This window comes from Somniosus microcephalus, chromosome 4, assembly GCF_052327205.1.
Source record: "Somniosus microcephalus isolate GS21.2 chromosome 4, FLI_Smic_1.0, whole genome shotgun sequence".
NCBI lineage: Eukaryota > Metazoa > Chordata > Chondrichthyes > Squaliformes > Somniosidae > Somniosus > Somniosus microcephalus.
In genome coordinates, this window is record NC_140990.1 from 82,990,197 (window position 1) to 83,016,966 (window position 26,770).

At 51.3% G+C, this 26,770-nt stretch overlaps 1 pseudogene; it reads right to left on the bottom strand.

Annotated features, from left to right (window-relative positions):
- The window catches only part of LOC147119378 (uncharacterized), a 46,686-nt pseudogene that overhangs the window by 4,652 nt on the left and 15,264 nt on the right, over positions 1–26,770 (bottom strand).

Consider the following 26,770-nt stretch of genomic DNA (forward strand, 5'->3'; position numbering starts at 1 on the left):
CAGTTCTACACTCACTGGTTCCCCTCTCTCTCCTCCCTGAAGGTGCTGACTCTGGTTGGGTTCAGTTCTACACTCACTGGTTCCCCTCCCTCTCCTCCCCTGAATGTGCTGACTCTGGCTGGGTGTCTGTGCTCTCTCCCCTTGTTTCCAACACTCTGGCCTTCCCTGTCTCCCTGTTTTGGTGCTGGGCTCTCCCTGACCATCACCATTTCACAGAATCATACAGCACAGGAGGAGGCCATTCAGTCTATCGTGCCTGTGCTGCTCTCTGAAAGAGCCATTGAATTAATCCCACTGCCCGGCTCTTTCCCCATAGATTGGAAAATATTCCTTTGGAAGTATTTATCCAATTCCCTTGAGAAAGTTACTGTTGAATCTGCTTCCACCAGCCTTTCAGGCAGTGCATTCCAGATCACAAGTCACTGATTTAAAAAGTCTCTCCCCATCTCCCTCCTGGCTTTTTGCCCAATTATTTTAATTCTGTGTCCTCTGATTACCGACCCTCCTGCCAGTGGAAACATCTACTATCTTATCGACTCTATGAAAACCCCTCATAATTTTGAACACCTCTATTAAATCTCCCCTTAACCTTCTCTGCACAAAAGAGAACAATCTCACCTTCTCCAGTCTCTCCAGATAACTGAAACCCCTCATCCCTGGCACCATCCGAGTAAATCTCCTCTGCACCCTCTCCAAGGCCTTGAGGTCTTGTCTAAAGAATGGTGCCCAGAATTGGATACAATACTCGAACTAGAGATTTATAAAGGTTCAGCATAACTTCCTCACTTATGTACTCTATGCTTCTGTTAATAAAGCCAAGGATCCCGTATGCTATTTTAACAATTAACTTGTCCTGCCATCTTCAAAGATTTGTGTACACACAATCCCAGGTCTCTCTGTTGCAGCGCTCCATTTAAAGCTGTACCATTTTGTTTATATTGCCTCTCCTCTTTCGACTTTCCAAAATGCATTACTTCACACTTCTCTGCATTAAATTTCATTTGTTACATGTCTGTCCACTGCACCAGTCTGCCTATGTCCTCCTAACCGTCACCATTTCTCCATTTACAAATGCTCCCTGACCAGTCACCATTTCTCCTTCATTTACAGACACTCCCTGACCAGTCCCCATTTCTCCTCCATTGAGTCGCTCCCTGATCAGTCACTATTTCTCCTCCATTTACAGACGCTCCCTGACCACTCACCATTTCTCCTTCATTTACAGACGCTCCCTGACCACTCACCATTTCACCTCCATTTACAGACGCTCCCTGACCAGTCAGCATTTCTCCTTCATTTACAGACGCTCCCTGACCAGTCCCCATTTCTCCTCCATTTACAGACGCTCCCTGACCAGTCACCATTCCTCCTCCATTTACAGACGCTCCCTGACCACTCACCATTTCTCCTCCATTTACAGACGCTCCCTGACCACTCACCATTTCTCCTCCATTTACAGACGCTCCCTGACCAGTCTCCATTTCTCCTCCATTTCCAGACGCTCCCTGACTCACTTCCTGTCTGTCCCGGAGTTTGGCGCTTTGTTGAGATTCGGGCCGGAGTGAAACGGGAACCCGCGGGTGGGGGCGGATAATGTTCACTGCTCTTATAATCGGGCCTGGGGCCGCACTCGGGGTGTGTGAAGCCCGCGTCCCCCCGGGGTTCATTAACCCGCCTCCCTCTGACCTGCTGCAGCCTCGCCACCCGCGCATGCTCAGCTCACACTGGGCAACAATGAGCCTCTCCCGCGCATGCTCAGCTCACACTGGGCAACAATCTGCCTCTCCCGCGCATGCTCAGCTCACACTGCCCAACAATCAGCCTCTCCCGCGCATGCTCAGCTCACACTGCCCAACAGACAGCCTCTCCCGCGCATGCTCAGCTCACACTGCCCAACAATCAGCCTCTCCCGCGCATGCTCAGCTCACACTGCCCAACAATCAGCCTCTCCCGCGCATGCTCAGCTCACACTGCCCAACAATCAGCCTCTCCCGCGCATGCTCAGCTCACTCTAACCAACAACCAACTTCTCCCGCGCATGCTCAGCTCACACTGCCCAACAATCAGCCTCTCCCGCGCATGCTCAGCTCACATTGCCCAACAATCAGCCTCTCCCGCGCATGCTCAGCTCACTCTAACCAACAACCAGCCTCTCCTGCGCATGCTCAGCTCACACTGCCCAACAATCAGCCTCTCCCGCGCATGCTCAGCTCACACTGCTCCACAACCAACTTCTCCCGCGCATGCTCAGCTCACACTGCCCCAACAATCAGCCTCTCCCGCGCATGCTCAGCTCACTCTGCCCAACAACCAACTTCTCCCGCGCATGCTCTGCTCACACTACCCAGGTATGTCCTGTCCACAAAAAGCAGGACAAATCCAAACTGGCCAATCACCGCCCCATCAGTCTACTCTTAATCATCAGCAAAGTGATGGAAGGTGTCATCGACAGTGCTGTCAGGCAGCACTTACTCACCAATAACCTGCTCACTGATATCCAGTTTGGGTTCCGCCAACACCACTCGGCTCCCAACCTCATTACAGCCTTGGTCCAAACATGGACAAAGGAGCTGAATTCCAGAGGTGAGGTGAGAGGGACTGCCCTTGACATCAAGGCAGCATTTGATCGAGTGTGGCACCAAGGAGCCCTAGTAAAACTGAAGTCAATGGGAATCAGGGGAAAACTCTCCACTGGCTGAAGTCATACCTAGCACAGAGGAAGATGGTTGTGGTGATTGAAGGGCAATCATCACAGCCCCAGGACATCGCTGCAGGAGTTCCTCAGGGCAGTGTCCTAGGCCCAACCATCTTCAGCTGCTTCATCAATGACCTTCCCTCCAACATAAGGTCAGTAATAGGGATGTACGCTGATGACTGCACAGTGTTTATGGCCTTTCACAACTCCTCAGATAATGAAGCAGTCCATGCCCGCATGCAACAGAACCTGGACAACGTTCAGGCTTGGGCTGATAAGTGGCAGGTAACATTCGCGGCACAGAAGTGCCAGGCAATGTCTATCTCCAACAAGCGAGAGTCTAACCAGCTCCCCATGACATTCAATGGCATTACCATCGCTGAATCCCCCACCATCAACATCCTGGGAGGTCACCATTGACCAGAAACTTAACTGGACCAGCCACATAAATACTGTGGCAACAAGAGCAAGTCAGAGACTGGGTATTCTGCGGCGAGTGTCTCACCTCCTGATTCCCCAAAGCCTTTCTACCATCTACAAGGCACAAGTAAGGAGTGTGATGGAATTCTCTCCACTTGCCTGGATGAGTGCAGCTCCAATAACACTGAAGAAGCTCGACACCATACAGGACAAAGCTGACCACTTGATTGGCACCCCATCCACCACGTTAAACATTCACTCCCTCCACCGCCGGCGTACCGTGGCTGCAGTGTGTACCCTCTACAAGATGCAATGCAGCAACTCGCCAAGGCTTCTTTGGCAGCACCTCCAAAACCCGTGACCTCCACCACCAAGAAGGACAAGGGCAGCAGGCGCATGGGAATACCATCCCTTCCAAGTTCCCGTCCAGGTCACTCACAATCCTGACATGGAATACATCGCCGATTCTTCATTGTCACTGGGTCAAAATCCTGGAACTCCCTCCCCAACAGTACTGTGGGAGTACCTTCACCACACGGACTGCAGTGGTTCAAGAAGGCAGCTCACCACCACCTTCTCAAGGGCAATTAGGGATGGGCAATAAATACTGACCTTGCCAGTGATGCCGACATCCCATGAACGAATAAAAAAAAAACTCTATGAATTCCTTATCATTGGGAGCCGATATTAGTCAAAAACTGCTTCTTGGGCATTTCTGGCAGTCAATATGAATGGAGACTGAACCAATCACAGAGCTCGGTGACAGATTGAATTATTCCTCTCTCCAGCCTGTAACCGATGAAACTTGTAACACTGAGGCTGAAATTCCACTGCCGTACGCCAGGGGTGCAGGTAGTGCTGGGCCCAGAGAGAGCAGCAAACCGGGTTCAGAGAGGGCACGCGGGGTTTGTCCTTGACCTGGGCTTTCCACTGAGCGTGTGCTGGGGCCCAGTGGGATTTCACTGCTCCGGGACATTTCTGAGTGTGTCACAGGTACATTAGGAACAGGAGGAGGCCATTCAGCCCCTCGAGCCTGTTCCACCATTCAATTAGATCAGGGCTGATCCGTATCTGAACTCCATTTACCCGCCTTTATTCCACATCCCTTGGAACAATTACCTCACAAAAATCGATCATCCCAGTCTTGAAAGCTCCAATCGACCCCCAGCATCCACAGCCTTTTGGGGAGAGAGTTCCACATTTCTACTACCCTGTGTGTGAAAAAGTGCTGCCTGATTTCACCCCTGAATGGCCGAGCTCTAATTTTAAGATTCTGGCCTCTTGTTTTTGATTCCAGCACCAGAGGAATCCTCCATGGCCTCCCCTCTCCTCATCTCTGTAAACTCCTCCAGCCCGACAACCTCTGAGATCTCTGCCCTCCTCCAATTCTGGCCTCTTGCGCATCCCCGATTTTAATCGCTCCACCATTGGCGGCCGTGCCTTCAGTTGCCGAGGCTCCAAGCTCTGGAATTCCCTCCCTAAACCTCTCGTTCCTCATTTAAGACGTACCTTAAAACCTACCTCATTGAACAAGCTTTTGGTCATCTGCCCGAATATCTCCTCATGTGGCTCAGTGTCAAATTTAGTTTCATAACGCTAGAGTGAAGCACCTTGGGATGTTTTACTGAGTTAAAGGTGCTTTCTAAATGCAAGTTGTTGTTGTTACTCTCCAACACCCTCACCCCAACTCCTCTTTCACCCCTACTCTCCAACCCCCCTCACCCCAACTCCTCTCACCCCTACTCTCCAACACCCCTCACCCCAACTCTTCTTTCACCCCTACTCTCCAACCCCCTCACCCCAACTCCACTTTCACCTCTAATCTCCAACCCCCCCTCACTCCAACTCCTCTTTCACCCCTACTCTCCAACCCCCTCACCCCTATTCCTCCTTCACCCCTACTCTCCAACCCCCTCACCCCAACTCCACTTTCACCTCTAATCTCCAACCCCCTCACCCCAACTCCTCTTTCACCCCTACTCTCCAACCCCCCTCACCCCAACTCCTCTTTCACCCCTACTCCCCAACCCCCCTCACCCCAACTCCTCTTTCACCCCTACTCTCCAACCCCCCTCACCCCAACTCCTCTTTCACCCCTACTCTCCAACCCCCTCACCCCAACTCCTCTTTCACCCCGACTCTCCAACCCCCCTCACCCCAACTCCTCTTTCACCCCTACTCTCCAACCCCCCTCACCCCAACTCCTCTTTCACCCCTACTCTCCAACCCCCCTCACCCCAACTCCTCTTTCACCCCTACTCTCCAACCCCCCTCACCCCAACTCCTCTTTCACCCCTACTCTGCAACTCCCTCACCCCAACTCCTCTTTCACCCCTACTCTCCAACCCCCCTCACCCCAGCTCCTCTTTCACCCCTACTCTCCAACCCCCCTCACCCCAGCTCCTCTTTCACCCCTACTCTCCAGCCCCCTCACCCCAACTCCTCTCTCACCACTACTCCCCAACTCCTCTTTCACCCCTACTCTCAGTTGCCGAGGCTCCAAGCTCTGGAATTCCCTCCCTAAACATCTCTACCTCTCGTTCCTCATTTAAGACGTACCTTAAAACCTACCTCATTGAACAAGCTTTTGGTCATCTGCCCGAATATCTCCTCATGTGGCTCAGAGTCAAATTTAGTTTCATAACGCTACAGTGAAGCACCTTGGGATGTTTTACTGAGTTAAAGGTGCTTTCTAAATGCAAGTTGTTGTTGTTACTCTCCAACACCCTCACCCCAACTCCTCTTTCATCCCTACTCTCCAACCCCCCACCACCCCTACTCCTGCTTCACCCCTACTCACCAACACCCCTCACCCCAACTCCTCTTTCACCCCTACTCTCCAAACCCGTCACCCCAACCCCTCTTTCACCCCTAATCTCCAACACCATCACCCCAACTCCTCTTTCACCCCTACTCTCCAACCCCCTCACCCCAACTCCTCTTTCACCCCTACTCTCCAACCCCCTCACCCCAACTCCTCTTCACCCCTACTCTCCAACCCCCTCACCCCAACTCCTCTTTCACCCCTACTCTCCAACCCCCTCACCCCAACTCCTCTTTCACCCCTACTCTCCAACCCCCCTCACCCCAACTCCTCCTTCACCCCTACTCTCCAACCCCCCTCACCCCAACTCCTCTTTCACCCCTACTCTCCAACTCCCTCACCCCAACTCCTCTTTCACCCCTACTCTCCAAACCTCCCTCACCCCAACTCCTCTTTCACCCCTACTCTCCAACCCCCCTCACCCCAACTCCTCTTTCACCCCTACTCTCCAACTCCCTCACCCCAACTCCTCTTTCACCCCAACTCCTCTTTCACCCCTGCTCTCCAAACCACACTCACCCCAACTCCTCTTTCACCCCTACTCTCCAACTCCCTCACCCCAACTCCTCTTTCTCCCATACTCTCCAACCCCCCTCACCCCAACTCCTCTTTCACCCCTACTCTCCAGCCCCCCTCACCCCAACTCCTCTTTCACCCCTGCTCTCCAACCCCCCTCACCCCAACTCCTCTTTCACCCCTACTCTCCTCCCCCCTCACCCCAACTCCTCTTTCACCCCTACTCTCCAAACCCCCCTCACCCCAACTCCTCTTTCACCCCTATTCTCCAAACCCCCCTCACCCCAACTTCTCTTTCACCCCTACTCTCCAAACCCCCCTCAGCCCAACTTCTCTTTCGCCCTTAATCTCCAAAACTCCCTCACCCCAACTCCTCTTTCACACCTACACTCCAACTCCCTCACCCCAACTTCTCTTTCACCCCTACTCTCCAACCCCCTCACCCCAACTCCTCTTTCACACCTTCTCTCCAACTCCCTCACCCCAACTCGTCTTTCACCCCTACTCCCCAACCCCCCTCACCCCAACTCCTCTTTCACCCCTACTCTCCAACCCCCTCACCGCAACTCCTCTTTCAGCCCTCCTCTCCAACCCCCTCACCCCAACTCCTCGTTCACCCCTACTCTCCAACTCCCTCACCCCAACTCCTCTTTCACCCCTACTCTGCAACCTCCCTCACCCCAACTCCTCTTTCACCACTTCACTCCAAACCCTCACCCCAACTCCTCTTTCACCCCTACTCTCCAACCCCCTCACCCCAACTCCTCTTTCACCCCTCCTCTCCAACTCCCTCACCCCAACTCCTCTTTCACCCGTACTCTCCAACCCCCTCACCCCAACTCCTCTTTCACCCCTACTCTCCAACTCCCTCACCCCAACTCCTCTTTCACCCCTACTCTCCAACTCCCTCACCCCAACTGCTCTTTCAACCCTACTCTCCAACCCCCCCTCACCCCAACTCCTCTTTCACCCCTACTCTCCAACCCCCCTCACCCCAACTCCTCTTTCACCCCTACTCTCCAACCCCCCTCACCCCAACTCCTCTTTCACCCCTACTCTCCAACCCCCTCACCCCAACTCCTCTTTCACCCCTACTCTCCAACCCCCTCACCCCAACTCCACTTTCACCCCTACTCTCCAACTCCCTCAGCCCAACTCCTCTTTCACCCCTAATCTCTAAAACCCCCTCACCCCAACTACTCTTTCACCCCTAATCTCCAACCCCCTCACCCCAACTCCTCTTTCACCCCTACTCTCCAACTCCCTCACCCCAACTCCTCTTTCACCCCAATCTCTAAAACCCCCTCACCCCAACTCCTCTTTCACCCCTACTCTCCAACCCCCTCACCCCAACTCCTCTTTCACCCCTACTCTCCAACCCCCTCACCCCAACTCCTCTTTCACCCCTACTCTCCAACCCCCTCACCTCAACTCCTCTTTCACACCTACTCTCCAACCCCCTCACCCAACTCCTCTTTCACCCCAACTCCTCTTTCACCCCTACTCTCCAACCCCTTCACCCCAACTCCTCCTTCACCCCTGCTCTCCAAACCCCCCTCACCCCAACGCCTCCTTCACCCCTAATCTCCAACCCTCATCCCAACTCCTTTTTCACCCCTACTCTCCAACCCCCTCACCCCAACTCCTCTTTCACCCCTACTCTCCAACCCCCTCACCTCAACTCCTTTTTCACCCCTACTCTCCAACCCCCTCACCCCAACTCCTCTTTCACCCCTACTCTCCAACCCCCCCTCACCCCAACTCCTCTTTCACCCCTACTCTCTGATGCGCCATCAATTACTCAAAAGACTGAAGTTGAGCGAGTAACAATCAGGCTTTTATTAACTAAAGAATGAAGGTCTTGTCTCGAGTGGTCGACCCGTCCAGAATACTAAGGGACTGGGAGGTAGTCACTTATATACCTGGAATAGTGGGAGGAGTCAGCCGAGGCATGTCCAGACCTGTACCTAGTGGAATACACATACAGACACAGACAGGTATGACAGTGGTTTACCACACTCTCCAACCCCCCTCACCCCAACTCCTCTTTCACCCCTACTCTCCAAACCCCCTCACCCCAACTCCTCTTTCACCCCTACTCTCCAACCCTCTCACCCCAACGCCTTTCACCCCTACCCTCCAACCCCCTCACCCCAACTTCTCTTTCACCCCTACTCTCCAACTCCCTCACCCCAACTCCTTTTCACCCCGACTCTGCAACCTCCCTCACCCCAACTCCTCTTTCACCACTAATCTCCAAACCCCCTCACCCCAACTCCTCTTTGAACCCTACTCTCCAACCCCCCTCACCCCAACTCCTCTTTCACCTCTACTCTCCAACCCCCCCTCACCCCAACTCCTCTTTCACCCCTACTCTCCAACCCCCCTCACCCCAACTCCACTTTCACCCCTACTCTCCAACCCCCCCTCACCCCAACTCCTCTTTCACCCCTACTCTCCAACCCCCCTCACCCCAACTCCTCTTTCACTCCTACTCTCAAACCCCCTCACCCCAACTCCTCTTTCACCCCTACTCTCCAACCCCCTCACCCCAACTACTCTTTCACCCCTAATCTCCAACCCCCTCACCCCAACTCCTCTTTCACCCCTACTCTCCAAACCCCCCTCACCCCAACTTCTCTTTCACCTACTCTCCAAACCCCCCTCACCCCAACTTCTCTTTCACCCTTAATCTCCAAAACTCCCTCACCCCAACTCCTCTTTCACACCTACACTCCAACTCCCTCACCCCAACTCGTCTTTCACCCCTACTCCCCAACCCCCCTCACCCCAACTCCTCTTTCACCCCTACTCTCCAACCCCCTCACCGCAACTCCTCTTTCAGCCCTCCTCTCCAACCCCCTCACCCCAACTCCTCGTTCACCCCTACTCTCCAACTCCCTCACCCCAACTCCTCTTTCACCCCTACTCTGCAACCTCCCTCACCCCAACTCCTCTTTCACCACTTCACTCCAAACCCTCACCCCAACTCCTCTTTCACCCCTACTCTCCAACCCCCTCACCCCAACTCCTCTTTCACCCCTACTCTCCAACTCCCTCACCCCAACTCCTCTTTCACCCGTACTCTCCAACCCCCTCACCCCAACTCCTCTTTCACCCCTACTCTCCAACTCCCTCACCCCAACTCCTCTTTCACCCCAACTGCTCTTTCAACCCTACTCTCCAACCCCCCCTCACCCCAACTCCTCTTTCACCCCTACTCTCCAACCCCCCTCACCCCAACTCCTCTTTCACCCCTACTCTCCAACCCCCCTCACCCCAACTCCTCTTTCACCCCTACTCTCCAACCCCCTTACCCCAACTCCTCTTTCACCCCTACTCTCCAACCCCCTTACCCCAACTCCACTTTCACCCCTACTCTCCAACTCCCTCAGCCCAACTCCTCTTTCACCCCTAATCTCTAAAACCCCCTCACCCCAACTACTCTTTCACCCCTAATCTCCAACCCCCTCACCCCAACTCCTCTTTCACCCCTACTCTCCAACTCCCTCACCCCAACTCCTCTTTCACCCCTAATCTCTAAAACCCCCTCACCCCAACTCCTCTTTCACCCCTACTCTCCAACCCCCTCACCCCAACTCCTCTTTCACCCCTACTCTCCAACCCCCTCACCCCAACTCCTCTTTCACCCCTACTCTCCAACCCCCTCACCCCAACTCCTCTTTCACACCTACTCTCCAACCCCCTCACCCCAACTCCTCTTTCACCCCTACTCTCCAACCCCTTCACCCCAACTCCTCCTTCACCCCTGCTCTCCAAACCCCCCTCACCCCAACGCCTCCTTCACCCCTAATCTCCAACCCTCATCCCAACTCCTTTTTCACCCCTACTCTCCAACCCCCTCACCCCAACTCCTCTTTCACCCCTACTCTCCAACCCCCTCACCTCAACTCCTTTTTCACCCCTACTCTCCAACTCCCTCACCCCAACTCCTTTTTCACCCCTACTCTGCAACCTCCCTCACCCCAACTCCTCTTTCACCACTAATCTCCAAACCCCCTCACCCCAACTCCTCTTTCAACCCTACTCTCCAACCCCCCTCACCCCAACTCCTCTTTCACCCCTACTCTCCAACCCCCCTCACCCCAACTCCTCTTTCACTCCTACTCTCAAACCCCCTCACCCCAACTCCTCTTTCACCCCTACTCTCCAACCCCCTCACCCCAACTACTCTTTCACCCCTAATCTCCAACCCCCTCACCCCAACTCCTGTTTCACCCCTACTCTCCAACCCCCTCACCCCAACTCCTTTTTCACCCCTACTCTCCAACTCCCTCACCCCAAATCCTCTTTCACCCCTAATCTCTAAAACCCCCTCACCCCAACTCCTCTTTCACCCCTACTCTCCAACCCCCTCACCCCAACTCCTTTCACCCCTACTCTCCAACCCCCTCACCCCAACTCCTTTTTCACCCCTACTCTCCAACCCCCTCACCCCAACTCCTTTTTCACCCCTACTGTACAACCCCCCTCACCCCAACTCCTCTTTCACCCCTACTCACCAACACCCCTCACCCCAACTCCTCTTTCACCCCTACTCTCCAACCCCCTCACCCCAACTCCTCTTTCACCCCTGCTCTCCAACCCCCCTCACCCCAACTCCTCTTTCTCCTCTACTCTCCAACCCCTCACCCCAACTCCTCTTTCACCCCTGCTCTCCAACCCCCCTCACCCCAACTCCCCTTTCACCCCTACTCTCCAACCCCCTCACCCCAACTCCTCTTTCACCCCTACTCTCCAACCCCCTCACCCCAACTCCTTTCACCCCTACTCTCCAATCCCCCTCACTCCAACTCCTCTTTCACCCCTACTCTCCAACCCCCCTCACTCCAACTCCTCTTTCACCCCTACTCTCCAACCCCCCTCACCCCAACTCCTCTTTCACCCCTACTCGCCAACCCCCTCACCCCAACTCCTCTTTCACCCCTACTCTCCAGCCCCCTCACCCCAACTCCTTTCACCCCTACTCCCCAACCCCCTCACCCCAACTCCTTTCACCCCTACTCTCCAACTCCCTCACCCCAACTCCTCTTTCACCCCTAATCTCCAAAACCCCCTCACCCCAACTCCTCTTTCACCGCTACTCTTCAACCTCCCTCAACCCAACTCCTCTTTCACCCCTACTCTCCAACCCCCTCACCCCAACTCCTCTTTCACCCCTACTCTCCAACCCCCTCACCCCAACTCCTCTTTCACCCCAACTCCTCTTTCACCCCTACTCTCCAACCCCCTCACCCCAACTTCTCTTTCACCCCTACTCTGCAACCTCCCTCACCCCAACTCCTCTTTCACCCCTACTCTCCAATCCCCCCTCACCCCAACTCCTCTTTCACCCCTACTCTCCAACCGCCTCACCCCAACTCCTCTTTCACCCTTGCTCTCCAAACCCCTCACCCCAACTCCTCTTTCACCGCTAATCTCCAACCCTCTCACCCCAACTCCTCTTTCGCCCCTACTCTCCAACTCCCTCACCCTAACTTCTCTTTCACCCCTACTCTGCAACCTCCCTCACCCCAACTCCTCTTCCACCCCTAATCTCCGACCCCCTCACCCCAACTCCTCTTTCACCCGTACTCTCCAACCCCCCTCACCCCAACTCCTCTTTCACCTCTACTCTCCAACCCCCCCTCACCCCAACTCCTCTTTCACCCCTACTCTCCAACCCCCCCTCACCACAACTCCTCTTTCACAGCTACTCTCCAGCCCGTCTCGCCTTCCATTGACTTCAATGGAATGTACAGTAACAATTGATATCGGTCAGGATTTGAAAGATATTTACAAATGATTCTAGAGGTTCTTCTAGTTGGGGTCTTTCTTTATTCTGTCCACTCGAGGAGTGTGATAACAGACTTTCTCCAGTGAATATAGAGCTGGAGTATTGGGTCGTGATGTGTTTACTTGTTCATCTTGTTGACTCAAAATTGAATCTTGTTGTTTCAGATGCCAGATAATCAAGCTCACAACAGATTGTCTTACATTGACTTTATTAACAGCACTGCAAAAATACAGAGAGTGTATAGTTACCCGATCCAGAGAACAGAGATAATACAGTGGATTCAGAGCTCTCTTCTCCCCAGGTCTGTTCTAACAAGCTGCGACTACACTGGTGATATTTATATTGAACTTCTTTACTACATTATTGACCTGGCCCTGCGCAAACCATAACCACAAGGATATCTGTCATTGTTCTGACTGTGACCACAAGGCTGTGTCACTATCACACACACACACCGTTTCCTTGTTTCACATCTCCATACACAGACCATCTCTTTACACATCCCCTTTCTACACAATTGCAGCCGACATGAGCAAGGATGTGAGGCTCATTAAAATACACACTCATTTCATGACAGCAAAGGTTACACTGGGACTAATCTTCAGTTATTTTCATTACAGGCACAATGCAGAGCGGTCCAGCAGCACATGGCACCTTAACAGAGTCTCATCGGCCTACAATATAGAGCTGGAGGATGGGCCATGATCTGTTTACTTGTTCATCTCTTGTTCAATACATTTACTGAGTGCATTTAAATTTAAAACCAGATTCTGAGGCGTGATGCTCTATTCACACATCGAAGGTGAGAGAGATGCTGTGGGTCACACACTAAGCCCAGTAGCTGAAAGTGATTAACAGACTGGGTTTTGTGTTTAGTGATCCCGGGCGAGTTACCGATACCTTCCCTGGATACCAAGGCTAGGAGAGGCACTCTGGAAGGTATGGGGAGCTGGGAGTTGTCCATGAGAGTAACCGAAGGTAGAGAACTGAAATAATCTAGAGTTAGAAAGGAGAAAAGGCCCAAAAATGGAGCAGTCGGTAACACAACATCAATTAGTCTCCTCTTATCTTGGAGAAGTCAAATACTCAACACACTGTGTGTTTGAAACAAAGCTGATTTATTCGACAGATATCAAAATATTAATAACCCCTCTAACTGGGCTGGAGTTTAACATCAGCAGAAACAAACCCCAACTGTCAGAATGAACATGGTTCAGTCCTGGATGTGATTAACAGCAGCAATAACTGCAGAATCAAACCCCTGCAGTCACTTGTGAACTCGCTGGTGTTTCAGCAGGTTAGATGACTGAGTGAATCCCTTCCCACACACGGAGCAGGGAAATGGCCTCTCCCCAGTGTGAATATGCCGGTGTGTCTGAAGGTGGGATGAACGAGTGAATCCCTTCCCACATGTGGAGCAGGTGAATGGCCTCTCCCCAGTGTGAGTGCGTTGGTGTTTCAGCAGATCCCTTCTGCTTTTAAAGCTCTGCGCACAGTCAGCACATTTAAATGGTCTCTTATCAGTGTGAACAAGTTGATGTACAGCGAGGCTGGATAACCGAGTGAATCCTTTCCCACACACGGAACAGGTGAACGGTCTCTCCCCAGTGTGAGTGCGTTGGTGTTGCATCAGATGCTTTCTGCTTTTAAAGCTTTTCTCACAGTCAGAACATTTAAACGATCTCTTATTAGAGTGAAGAAGTTTATGTGCAGCGAGGCTGGAGGAGTTAGTGAATCCCTTCCCACACACAGAGCAGGTGAATGGTCTCTCCCCAGTGTGAACTCGCTGGTGTGTTAGAAAGTGGCATAATTTAGTGAATCCCTTCCCACACACAGAGCAGGTGAACGGCCTCTCCCCAGTGTGACTGCGTCGATGAGTTTCCAGCTCAGATGGGTAATTGAATCCCTTATCACAGTCCCCACATTTCCAGGGTTTCTCCGTGGTGCGGGTGTCCTTGTGTCTCTCCAGTTTGGACAACCAGTTGAAGCCTCATCCACACACAGAACACGTGTACGGTTTCTCCCCACTGTGAACGGTGCAATGTTTTTTCAGGCTGTGTAACTGGTCAAAGCTCTTTCCACAGAACAGACAAATATTTCTCCTTCCACATTCAAAGGCCAATGATATTCAGGTCCTGATGAATGGAGTGACTATCAGATCTTGACGTGATGTTTGGTTTGAGTTTCCCATCAGCAGACCCTCCCCTTCTAACACCCTGTGAAAGGAGTTTACAAAAGTCATCACAAAGTACAGGATAGAAATAAAGAACAGACAGTTCAAGTTTCTATTGAACAATCTTTCTTCTCTTGTTCCCAGAAAGCTGTAAATCCCGTCCCACACACTCTCCCTCCTCCCCGTGCAGAAATCCAAACCCATCGCACTATCTCCAAATTTTTTCATCTGCTCCCAGGTTTCCTCCTCTCCTGAAGGTGCTGACTCCCCCTGGGTTCAGTTCTACACTCACTGGTTTCCCCTCCCTCTCCTCCCCTGAAGGTGCTGACTCTGGCTGGGTTCAGTTCTACACTCACTGGTTCCCCTCCCTCTCCTCCGCTGAAGGTGCTGACTCTGGCTGGGTTCAGTTCTACACTCACTGGTTCCCCTCCCTCTCCTCCCCTGAAGGTGCTGACACTGGCTGGGTTCAGTTCTACACTCACTGGTTTCCCACCTTAGGAACTGCTTCGGGCACTTTATTAAACTCACACACAGCAGACACACATTAATCTGATGGGAGCTCACTTACGCAGGAGCAGCCAGCGGTGTGGAGCCTCCTGAGAGTCCGCCCCTTTCCAGCCAGTCTTTACAGGAGCTGAGACACGGAAAAGAGTCTAATTGAAATTAGTGATATATTTATTCACACAAACCAAGCCCCAAAATAACGAATAATTTCTCCTCCATTTACAGATGCTCCCTGACCAATCACCATTTCTCCTCCATTTACAGACACTCCCTGACCAGTCTCCATTTCTCCTCCATTTACAGACGCTCCCTGACCAGTCACCATTTCTCCTCCATTTACAGACGCTCCCTGACCAGTCACCATTTCTCCTCCATTTACAGACGCTTCCTGACCAGTCACCATTTCTCCTCCATTTACAGACGCTCCCTGACCAGTCACCATTTCTCCTCCATTTACAGACGCTTCCTGACCAGTCACCATTTCTCCTCCATTTACAGATGCTCCCTGACCAGTCTCCATTTCTCCTCCATTTACAGACGCTCCCTGACTCCCTGGGGATTTCCCAGCATTTCCTGGTTGTCCCGGAGTTTGTGTCTTAAACTGGCGGGTCGTTGTGGAGAGGCGGATAATGTTGAGTGTTTTAATAATGGGGCCTGGGGGCGCACTCGGGGTGTGAGCAGCCCGCGTCCCCCCCGGGGTTCATGAAGCCGCTCCCTGAGCTCGGGGTGTGAGCGGCCCGCGTCCCCCCGGGGTTCATGAACCCGCTCCCTGAGCTCGGGGTGTGAGCGGCCCGCGTCCCCCCGGGGTTGATGAACCCGCTCCCTGAGCTCGGGGTGTGAGCGGCCCGCGTCCCCCCGGGGTTCATGAACCCGCTCCCTGAGCTCGGGGTGTGAGCGGCCCGCGTCCCCCCGGGGTTCATGAACCCGCTCCCTGAGCTCGGGGTGTGAGCGGCCCGCGTCCCCCCGGGGTACATGAACCCGCTCCCTGAGCTCGGGGTGTGAGCGGCCCGCGTCCCCCCGGGGTTCATGAACCCGCTCCCTGAGCTCGGGGTGTGAGCGGCCCGAGTCCCCCCGGGGTTCATGAACCCGCTCCCTGAGCTCGGAGTGTGAGCGGCCCGAGTCCCCCCGGGGTTCATGAACCCGCTCCCTGAGCTCTCTCACCTGATGTATCAGCGGCTGCTGTCAAGGTCCGCGCATGCTCAGCTCACACTGCCCGGGTGATTGACGGGAACTCCGGACCAATAGTAAGAGCGGGCGGCTGGTCCTCCAACCAATCATAGTGCGAGGGGCGGGGCTTGTGCTACCCAGTGGGCGGGGCTCAGCCCGGAGCTCCCTCATTGGCTGAAACTCTGCATCATTTTCAAACCTGATTTCTCTCAAACTCCAGGAGAAAACTGGACCTTTCTGTTGTGGCTTTAAACAGATGAAACCCTGTGGTGTGGAGCAAACATCGCAACATTTGGTAGTGAAATGGATTCATTCAGGACAGACAGCAGGGATTATTTCATGAAATAACACAGTGTAGTGAGGGAGGAAATGCAGTGGGTGTTGTGGAGATGGATTGTCAAAAGGTGTTTGATAAGGTGCCGGACAGGAGGCTTGTTGATCAAATTAAGGCTCCCGGTATTAAAGGGAGTGGGGCAGCGTGGATAGGAAGTTGGGTAAAGGGCAAAAAACAGAGAGTAGTGGTTAATGGATGTTCTTCAGACTGGAGGGTGTCCCCCAGGGTCAGTGTTGGGACCATTGCTCTTAATATAAAGAAATGATCTATAGAGCAGTCAGCTTAACATCAGTGATAGGAAAAATAATGAAATCCCTACTAAAGGAGAAAATAGAAGAACATCTCGAATCCAAAAATACAATAATGAATAGTCAACATGGATTTCGAAAGGGAAAGTCTTGCTTGACCAGCCTTATTGAATTTTTTGAAGAGGTAACAGAGAGAGTAGACAATGGTAATGCAGTAAATGTAATTTACAGGAAACACTTTTTTAACCGGCATCGACGGCACCGGCGTGGTGCCGGTTTATCAAAATGTCCGGATTACAGAGAGGTATAGTAAAAGGTACACGGCCACAGATCCAGGCGTCCCTGTTGCATAGCAACAGATGCAGGAACCCAGGTTACACGGCCACAGATCCAGGAACGGCCACTAATATGAAGTAAAACTTACCTGAACCTACTCCTGAATTTTGCCGGTTAACAGGGATTTCCGGTTATTTAGGTGCCGGTAAATCGAGAGTTTCCTGTATCTGGATTTTCAAAAGGCCTTTGATAAGGTACCCCATAATAGACTGATGAACAGGTCAGAGAATGCAGAGTCAGGGGACAAATAGTAGAATGGATTGCTGGCTGGCTTCAGGACAGAAAGCAGAGAGTAGGAGTAAAGGGTAGCTATTCACAGTGGCAGAAGGTGGGTAGTGGTGTTCCACAAGGATCAGTGCTGAGACCACTGCTGGTCACAATTTACATTAACGATTTAGACTTTGGAATCAAAAACACAATTTCTAAATTTGCTGATGACACCAAATTGCGGGGGCGGGGGGGGCTAATCAATACTGAGGAGGACTGCAACAAATTAGAGGCGGACATTAATAAACTTGCAGAATGGGCAATAATTGGCAAATTAAGTTCAACACAGATAAGTGTGAGGTATTACATTTTGGTCGGAAGAATAGGGAGGTCACTTATCACTTGGAGGGTGTGAGTCTAGGTGGGGTAGAGGAACAAAGGGATCTCGGAGTACAAATACACAAATCACTAAAAGTTGTGACACAGGTTTGCAAGGCCATAAAAAAAGCAGACCAAGCACCAAGGTTTATTTCTAGAGGTATAGAATTGAAAAGTAGGGAAGTTATGCAAAACCTGTATCGAACCTTGGCTAGACCACACTTGGAGTACTGCGTCCAGTTCTGGTCACCATATTATAAAAAGGATATAGAGGCACTGGAGAGAGTGCAGGGAAGATTTACAAGGATGATACCAGAAATGCGAGGGTATACATATCAGGAAAGGATGGACAGGCTGGGTCTCTTTTCTCCTGAAAAAAGAAGGCTGAGGGGTGACCAAATAGAGGTCTTTAAAATTATGAAAGGTTTTGATAGAGTGGATACAGAGAGAATGTTTCCACTTGTGGGGAAGAGCATAACTAGAGGCCATCAATATAAGATAGTCACCAAGAAATCCAATAGGGAATTCAGAAGAAACTTCTTTACCCAGAGAGTGGTGAGAATGTGGAACTCACTGCCACAGGGAGTGGTTGAAGTGAACAGTATCGATACATTTAAGGGGAGGCTAGACAAGCAGATGAGGGAGAAGGGAATAGAGGGTTATGCTGATAGATTTAGATGAGGAAAGATGGGAGGAGGTTCGTGTGGAGTATAAACGCCGGCATGGACTGGTTGGGCCGAATGGCCTGTTTCTGTGCCGTATATCCTGTGTAATCCAATGTAATCCTATGATCTGGGCTTGGCTATATGGGGCACAAGATCAAAATCTCCAGATGAGACCAAACTAGGGATTGTGGGGAGCTGTGAAGATGACTGTAAGTGACTTCACTGTGAATACACAGATTAGTAAATGGGGCCGGTAGATGTCAGATTAAATTTAACGCAGAGAATTATAAGCTGATGCATTTTGGGTGAAAGAAAAAGTAGGAAATCTACATTAAATGGTAAAACTTTAAAAGGAGTAGAGGAGCAGAGAGACTTTGGGGTGTAAGATTCTAGCTAAGGCCTTGTCTTATTAATTAGCAGAATTGAGAGTCTCGTGTCACCAACTTTAAAACCTCATTAGGAAATATAAGAAGAGCAGATTTTCTGTCCTCTCCCGTACACGAGGTCAGCCCGCTGGATGGAACCTCGGGCGCCCTGAGCTTGATCTCCGGTGTCTCCAGTCCCGACTGCCCCCTTACATCAGGATCCCCTCACTTTTATACCCTGTCTTCTCTGCTGGGTTTTGGCAGGAATCGCGGAAAAAACAGCTGGAAGTTCTATAATCTGTGATTTACAAGGACACTTTCCCTGGTTCCCAGCAGTTACTTTTCTTCAGTAATGTTCTCATTATCCTTAAACTACCCTGCCTGCTGTTAATTATGTTATTTCTTGTACTTTCACAACTATAGGTATAAACATCACACATTATAATCTATACTATTCTATTACTCACTCTGCTTTAAGCTTATATTGTGGTTAATAACAGAAAAACCCTGTTCTTTCCCCTGATCTGATTAGTTTCCAACCAGTCGATTCAGTGAATGGAATGTCTTATCAGTGTTGCCATGGCGACCTGTCTGCAGTGAAACACCTGTTTGAGTTTCGAACTCAGACTAAACTTCTCTTTCCCAAAATACACATTATTTCAGACATGTTATGTCAATGAATTTTAGCCTTGTTATGCTAATATCTCTAAAACCTACAAGAAAGAAAGACTTGCATTTATATAGCACCTTTCACCACCTCAGGACGTCGCAATGTGCTTCACAGCCAATGAAGTACTTTGGAGGTGTAGTCACTGACAGTGCTGTATTCTGGAAACAAGCGGCTCAGATACACAAACCTTTAAAAGTGGGAGGACAAGTTGATAAAGTAGTTTAAAAAAGCACGAGGGATCCTCGGTTTTATAAATAGGGGTGTAGAGTACAAAAGGGCAGAGGTCATGTAAACCTGGACAAATCATTGGTGAGGCTGCAGTTAGAATATTGTGTCAAGTTTTGGGGCATCTTACACCAGGAAGGATGTCAAGGCCGTGGAGAGTGTGCAGAGAGATTCACTGAGATGATACCAGGAAAGGGAGGCTTTAGTTACCAGGAGAGATTAGAGAAACTGGGGCTCTTTTCATTAAAACAAAGGGTAATTGGGGATCTGAGGGAGGTGTTCAGAATTTGATCAGGTAAATGAGGAAAATCTATTTCCACCAGTCGGTGAATCAGGAACTAGAGGGCATCAAATTCAAATCATCACCAAAAGGCCCAGACCCAGGGATGAACTATCGAGCACACCGTACAAAAATGTTCAGGCCACTCACTGTCCCTCCGGATCTGTGTCCGGGGAGAAACTGAAGGGTTTCTCTTATCGTTGGGTTAAATGTTCTCATCGAGCTGATGGATGTCAGTGCTGGGGAATGGGGTGTTCTGAGCACTGAGTGTCTGCCTGAATCACTCTCCAGTCAGGTACAGCACGGGTTAGATACAGAGTAAAGCTCCCCTACACTGTCCCAACAAACACTCCCAGGGCAGCTACAGCACGGGTTAGATACAGAGTAAAGCTCCCCTACACTGTCCCAACAAACACTCCCAGGGCAGCTACAGCACGGGTTAGACACAGAGTAAAGCTCCCTCTACACTGTCCCATCAAACACTCCCAGGGCAGGTACAGCACGGGTTAGATACAGAGTAAAGCTCCCTCTACACTGTCCCATCAAACACTCCCAGGGCAGGTACAGCACGGGTTAGATACAGAGTAAAGCTCCCCTACACTGTCCCAACAAACACTCCCAGGGCAGCTACAGCACGGGTTAGACACAGAGTAAAGCTCCCTCTACATTGTTCCATCAAACTCTCCCAGGGCAGGTACAGCACGGGTTAGATACAGAGTAAAGCTCCCTCTACACTGTCCCATCAAACACTCCCAGGGCAGGTACAGCACAGGTTAGATACAGAGTAAAGCTCCCTCTACACTGTTCCATCAAACTCTCCCAGGGCAGGTACAGCACGGGTTAGATACAGAGTAAAGCATCCTCTACACTGTCCCATCAAACACTCCCAGGGCAGGTACAGCACGGGTTAGATACAGAGTAAAGCTCCCTCTACACTGTCCCATCAATCACTCCCAGGGCAGGAACAGCACGGGTTAGATACAGGGTGTAATGAAATCTGTTTGTCTTGATCCTGTATTCGTTTTGCACTCATGTATATTACCCTCCCCCACTGTGTATAGTTTCACTTCCTCTTTCCCGACTAACCTGGGAGGTTCCAGGTCTTGGCTCTTGGCTCCGCCCCTGACTTCTCTTACATAAAGATCCCAGGATCTGTATGACTCATTCCTGTGAACCAGTCGGCGTGTTGAGATGTTAGCTCTGATCTTAGTGATTAAAAGCCAACTTGTTTAAATCTATAACTTCTAGTTTTCTGGTTATTGAAGGCCCATCAATTTTAATCACTAAAGAATACTAGGATGGATCGACTCCTAAAACCAGAGCATCTGGACTTGGATCCACATTCTGCTGAAGCATCAAATCAATTTGGACACTGGCTCAAATGCTTCGAACTCTTCGCGGGGGCCTCATCCGCTGGCGAGGTAGATAAACTGAGTCTACTGACTACTCGCGTAAGTCATCGGATTTATTCGTTCATCCGGGACGCCACCTCTTACACGGAGGCCATCACTATCCTGAAGGCCCAATACCAGAGGCCGGTAAACGAAGTGTACGCCAGACATCTGCTGGCTACACGCAGGCAGCGACCAGAGGAATCAATGGACGATTTCTTACAGGGCCTAAAGGACCTGGTCCGGGACTGTAACTGCAAGGCCGTGACGGCCAACGCGCACTCTTACGAATTGGTCCGCGATTCCTTCATCACGGGCCTCAAATCGAATTATATCCGGCAGAGACTGCTGGAGAAGGAGGTCCTGGACTTAAAAAAGGCAGTGGCCACTGCGCGATCGCTGGACGTGGCCCAGGAAAACTCTGACTCTTATTCTTCTGGCCATGCGGCTCTCACCGCCTCGTGCGTGCCGAGGGGGCTGCCATCTTGGAATCAGCCATCTTCCCCATCCAGGTCTCAGACCAGCTCTACGCCGCCGGAGTCCCCACACAGAAGTTCACCCAGGAGTCTTACTACAGCGGCAATGTCTCGAGGCCCGAAATGCTACTTCTGCGGCCAGGCCAAGCACCCCAGACAACGATGCCCAGTGAAGGACGCTACATGCTTCAAATGTAAGAAAAAGGGGCATTTTAGCAAAGTCTGCAGGGGGAATCCGATTTCCAACTCCGTCACCGCCTCGTGCGTGCTGTGCGGGCCGCCATCTTGTGATCCGCCATCTTTTCCCGACTCAACGGCCGCCCAGGGCCCAACAGTGGCTTCGATCACGGTGGATCAATCCAGGCCACACCGGTTGACAAAATCCATGATGGACATACAGGTAAACGGGAATTTAACGAAATGTTTAATTGACTGTGGGAGTACCGAGAGTTTTATCCACCCTAGCCTGGTACGGTGGCACTCATTAACGGTAACCCTACACGGAGCAGAATTGCTATCGCTGCTAAGCCCCACACTTCAGACATTTTGGGCGACTGTGTGGTAACACTGACTGTAAAAGGCACGGACTACAAGGATTTTAAACTCCTCATGATGCCAGAACTCTGTGTTAATGTAATTTTGGGCCTGGACTTCCAGTGCCACCACGAAAGTGTCACGCTAGCATATGGCGGGTCCCAGCCGCCACTCACAGTCTGTGGCCTATCAACCTTGAAAATCAGCCCGCCCTCTTTATTCGCTAATCTCGCTCCGAACTGTAGCCCCATAGTGACCAAAAGTAGATGGTACAGTCTGGAAGACAGACACTTTATCAAGGCGGAAGTGGACAGACTCCTGCGGGAAGGCATTATTGAATGCAGTACCAGCCCGTGGCATGCCCAAGTAGTCATAGTTAAAAATAGCGAAAAGAAACGGATGGTAATTGACTACAGCCAGACTGTTAATATTTATACTCAGCTGGACGCCTACCCTTTACCCCGCATATCAGAAATGGTTAACCAGATTGTGCAATACCGAGTCTTCTCGACTATCGACCTCAAATCCGCGTATCACCAGCTCCCCATTAGAACGGAGGACCGCCCATACACCGCCTTTGAGGCGAACGGGCACCTCTACCATTTTCTCAGAGTGCCCTTCGGGGTAACAAATGGGGTCCCGGTCTTCCAATGTGAGATGGACCGCATGGTTGACGAGAATAAACTACAAGCTACCTACCCCTATCTGGACAATGTCACTATCTGCGGGCACAACCAGCAAGACCACGATCTAAATCTTGCGAGATTTTAAAAAACTGCCCTAAAGCTGAATCTAACCTACAACGAAGACAAATGTGTCTTCAACACAACCCGTCTCTGTATCCTCGGCTGTGTGGTGGAAGATGGGGTAATTGGACCGGACCCTGACCGATTACGCCCCCTAAAGGAACTGCCCCTGCCACACAATCCCAAAGCTTTAAAAAGGTGCCTGGGATTTTTTTCGTATTATGCCCAATGGGTGCCCAATTACTCTGATAAGGCCCGACCCCTCATTAAATCGACCTCCTTCCCACTATCAGCTGAAGCTTGGGAGGCTTTCACCAATATTAAACAGGACATTGAAAGGGCTGCAGTGTGTGCAGTGGACGAATGCATTCCCTTTCAAGTCGAAAGCGATGCGTCAGACTTTGCCTTAGCTGCGACCCTCAATCAGGCTGGGAGACCTGTGGCCTTCTTCTCCCGAACCCTTCAGGGACCTGAAATCAGGCACTCTTCTGTCGAGAAGGAGGCACAGGCTATAGTGGAGGCAATGCGGCACTGGAGACACTACCTAGCCGGCAAACGTTTCACCCTGCTCAACGACCAGCGGTCGGTGGCTTTCATGTTTAATAACAAACAAAGGGGGAAAATCAAGAATGACAAAATACTCAGGTGGAGGATCGAACTATCCACGTTCGACTATGATATTATGTACAGGCCGGGAGCCCTTAATGAACCCCCAGATGCCCTATCGCGGGGAATGTGTGCCAGCATTCATACGGACAAATTACAGGGTCTCCACAACGACCTCTGTCACCCAGGGGTCACCCGACTATACCATTTTATAAAGTCCCGCAATCTGCCCCACTCCATCGAGGAGGTCAGGGCAATGACCAGAGCCTGCCGCATCTGTGCGGAATGCAAGCCTCGTTTCTACAGGCCTGACCGTGCACACCTTATCAAAGCCACACGGCCATTCGAGCGCCTAAGTCTGGACTTCAAGGGACCCCTTCCCTCTGCCGACCGTAACGTATACTTCCTCAATATCATTGATGAATATTCCCGCTTCCCCTTCGCCATTCCCTGCCCAGACATGACCAGTGCCACGGTCATCAAGTGTCTCTGTAATCTATTCTGCATGTTTGGCATGCCGAACTACATACACAGCGATAGGGGGACGTCATTCATGAGTGACGAGCTGCGCCAGTTCTTGCTCTCGAAGGGGATAGCCACTAGCAGAACCACTAGCTACAACCCCCGGGGTAATGGGCAAGTGGAAAGGGAGAATGCTACTGTTTGGAAGGTTGTCACGTTAGCCTTAAAGTCAAAAGGCCTTCCGACCTCCCGCTGGCAGGAAGTCCTCCCAGACGTGCTCCACTCCATAAGGTCTCTGTTATGTACTGCCACTAATGCTACCCCTCATGAAAAGATGTTCGTTTTCCCCCGGAAATCCACCTCGGGCATACCTCTACCCGCATGGCTGACGTCTCCGGGGACAGTACTATTGCGGAAGCACGTGAGAGGCCATAAAACGGACTCCCTTGTGGAAAAGGTACAGCTCCTCCATGCAAACCCTCAGTACGCCTATATCGAATACGCTGACGGGCGAGAGGACACTGTTTCCATAAAAGACCTCGCTCCCTCGGGGAGCGGAGAGAACGATGGGAGACTACCCGAAGAAGACCTACACTACAGAAATACAGGACGCCCAGAGGTATCAATACCCAACTTTAACCTGGAGGACACTGCAGATAACCTGGAAGACACTGCGGAGGCCCGGACAGCGGAGGAACCAGAATCCACTCCCCTAGTGGCACCTCAACCGGCTTTCCGCCGATCACTGAGAACTGCAAAACCTCCTGACAGACTCACTTATACCAACTTTTAAGAAACATCACCCCGATGGACTAAATCTATAGAAGGGGTGAATGTAATGAAATCTGTTTGTCTTGATCCTGTATTCGTTTTGCACTCATGTAGATTACCCTCCCCCACTGTGTATAGTTTCACTTCCTCTTTCCCGACTAACCTGGGAGGTTCCAGGTCTTGGCTCTTGGCTCCGCCCCTGACTTCTCTTACATAAAGATCCCAGGATCTGTATGACTCATTCCTGTGAACCAGTCGGCGTGTTGAGATGTTAGCTCTGATCTTAGTGATTAAAAGCCAACTTGTTTAAGTCTATAACTTCTAGTTTTGTGGTTATTGAAGGCCCATCACAGAGTAAAGCTCCCTCTGCACTGCCCCATCAAACACTCCCAGGGCAGGTACAGCATGGGTTAGATACAGAGTAAGGCTCCCTCTACACTGTCCCATCAAACACACCCAGGGAAGGTACAGCATGGGTTAGATACAGAGTAAGGCTCCCTCTACACTGTCCCACCAAACACTCCCAGGGCAGGTACAGCATGGGTTAGACACAGAGCAAAGCTCATTCTACACTGTCTCATCAAACACTCCCAGGGCAGGTACAGCATGTTTTAGATACAGCGTAAAGCTCCCTCTGAACTGTCCCATCAACCACTCCCAGGGCAGGTACAGCACGAGTTAGATACAGAGTAAAGCTCCCTCTACACTGACCCATCAAACACTCCCAGGGCAGGTACAGCACGGGTTAGATACAGAGAAAAGCTCCCTCTGCACTGTCCCATCAAACACTCCCAGGGCAGGTACAACAGGGGTTCGATACAGAGTAAAGCATCCTCTACACTGCCCCATCAATCACTCCCAGGACAGGTATAGCACGGGTTAGATACAGAGTAAAGCTCCCTCTACACTGTCCCATCAAACACTCCCAGGGCAGGTACAGCATGGGTTAGATACAGAGTAAGGCTCCCTCTACACTGTCCCATCAACCACTCCCAGGGCAGGTACAGCACGGGTTAGATACAGAGTAAAGCTCCCTCTACACTGTCCCATCAAACACTCCCCGGGCAGGTACAGCATGGGTTAGATACAGAGTAAGGCTCCCTCTACACTGTCCCATCAAACACTCCCAGGGCAGGTACAGCACGGGTTAGATACAGAGTAAAGCTCCCTCTACACTGTCCCATCCAACACTCCCAGGGCAGGTACAGCACGGGTTAGATACAGAGAAAAGTTCCCTCTACACTGTCCCATCAAACACTCCCAGGGCAGGCACACGGACATGTTACATAGAAACATAGAAACATAGAAGATAGGAGCAGGAGTAGGCCATTCGGCCCCTCGAGCCTGCTCCACCATTCAATGAGATCATGGCCGATCATCCAAATTTAGTACCCTGTCCCTGCCTTCTCCCCATATCCCTTGATCTCTTTAGCCTTAAGAAATATATCCAACTCCTTCTTGAATATATTTAATGAACTGGCCTCCACCGCCCTCTGTGGCAGAGAATTCCACAGGTTCACCACTCTCTGGGTGAAGAAATTCCTCCTCATTTCAGTCCTAAATGGCTTACCCCTTATCCTTAGACTATGACCCCTGGTTCTGGACTCCCCGGCCATCGGGAGCATCCTTCCTGCATCTAGTCTGTCCAGGCCTGACAGAATTTTATCGGTTTCGATGAGATCCCCTCTCAATCTTCTAAACTCCAGTGAGTATAAGCCCAATTGACACAATCTATCCTCATACGTCATTCCTGCCATCCCAGGTATCAGCCTGGTGAATCTTCGCTGCACTCCTTCTGTAGTGTATGTGCCTTTAAGAGCCCCATGTGTACCGTAATGCCGGTAATGGCCACTCGGGCTATATAATCCTGTATATTGTGTTGTATCAGTTAGTTCCCCTCCAGACTTTGTTTAGTAAACACCTATGAAACCAACTCCTGTCTTCAGTGTCTCTATCAACACACAGACACAACAGTGGCGA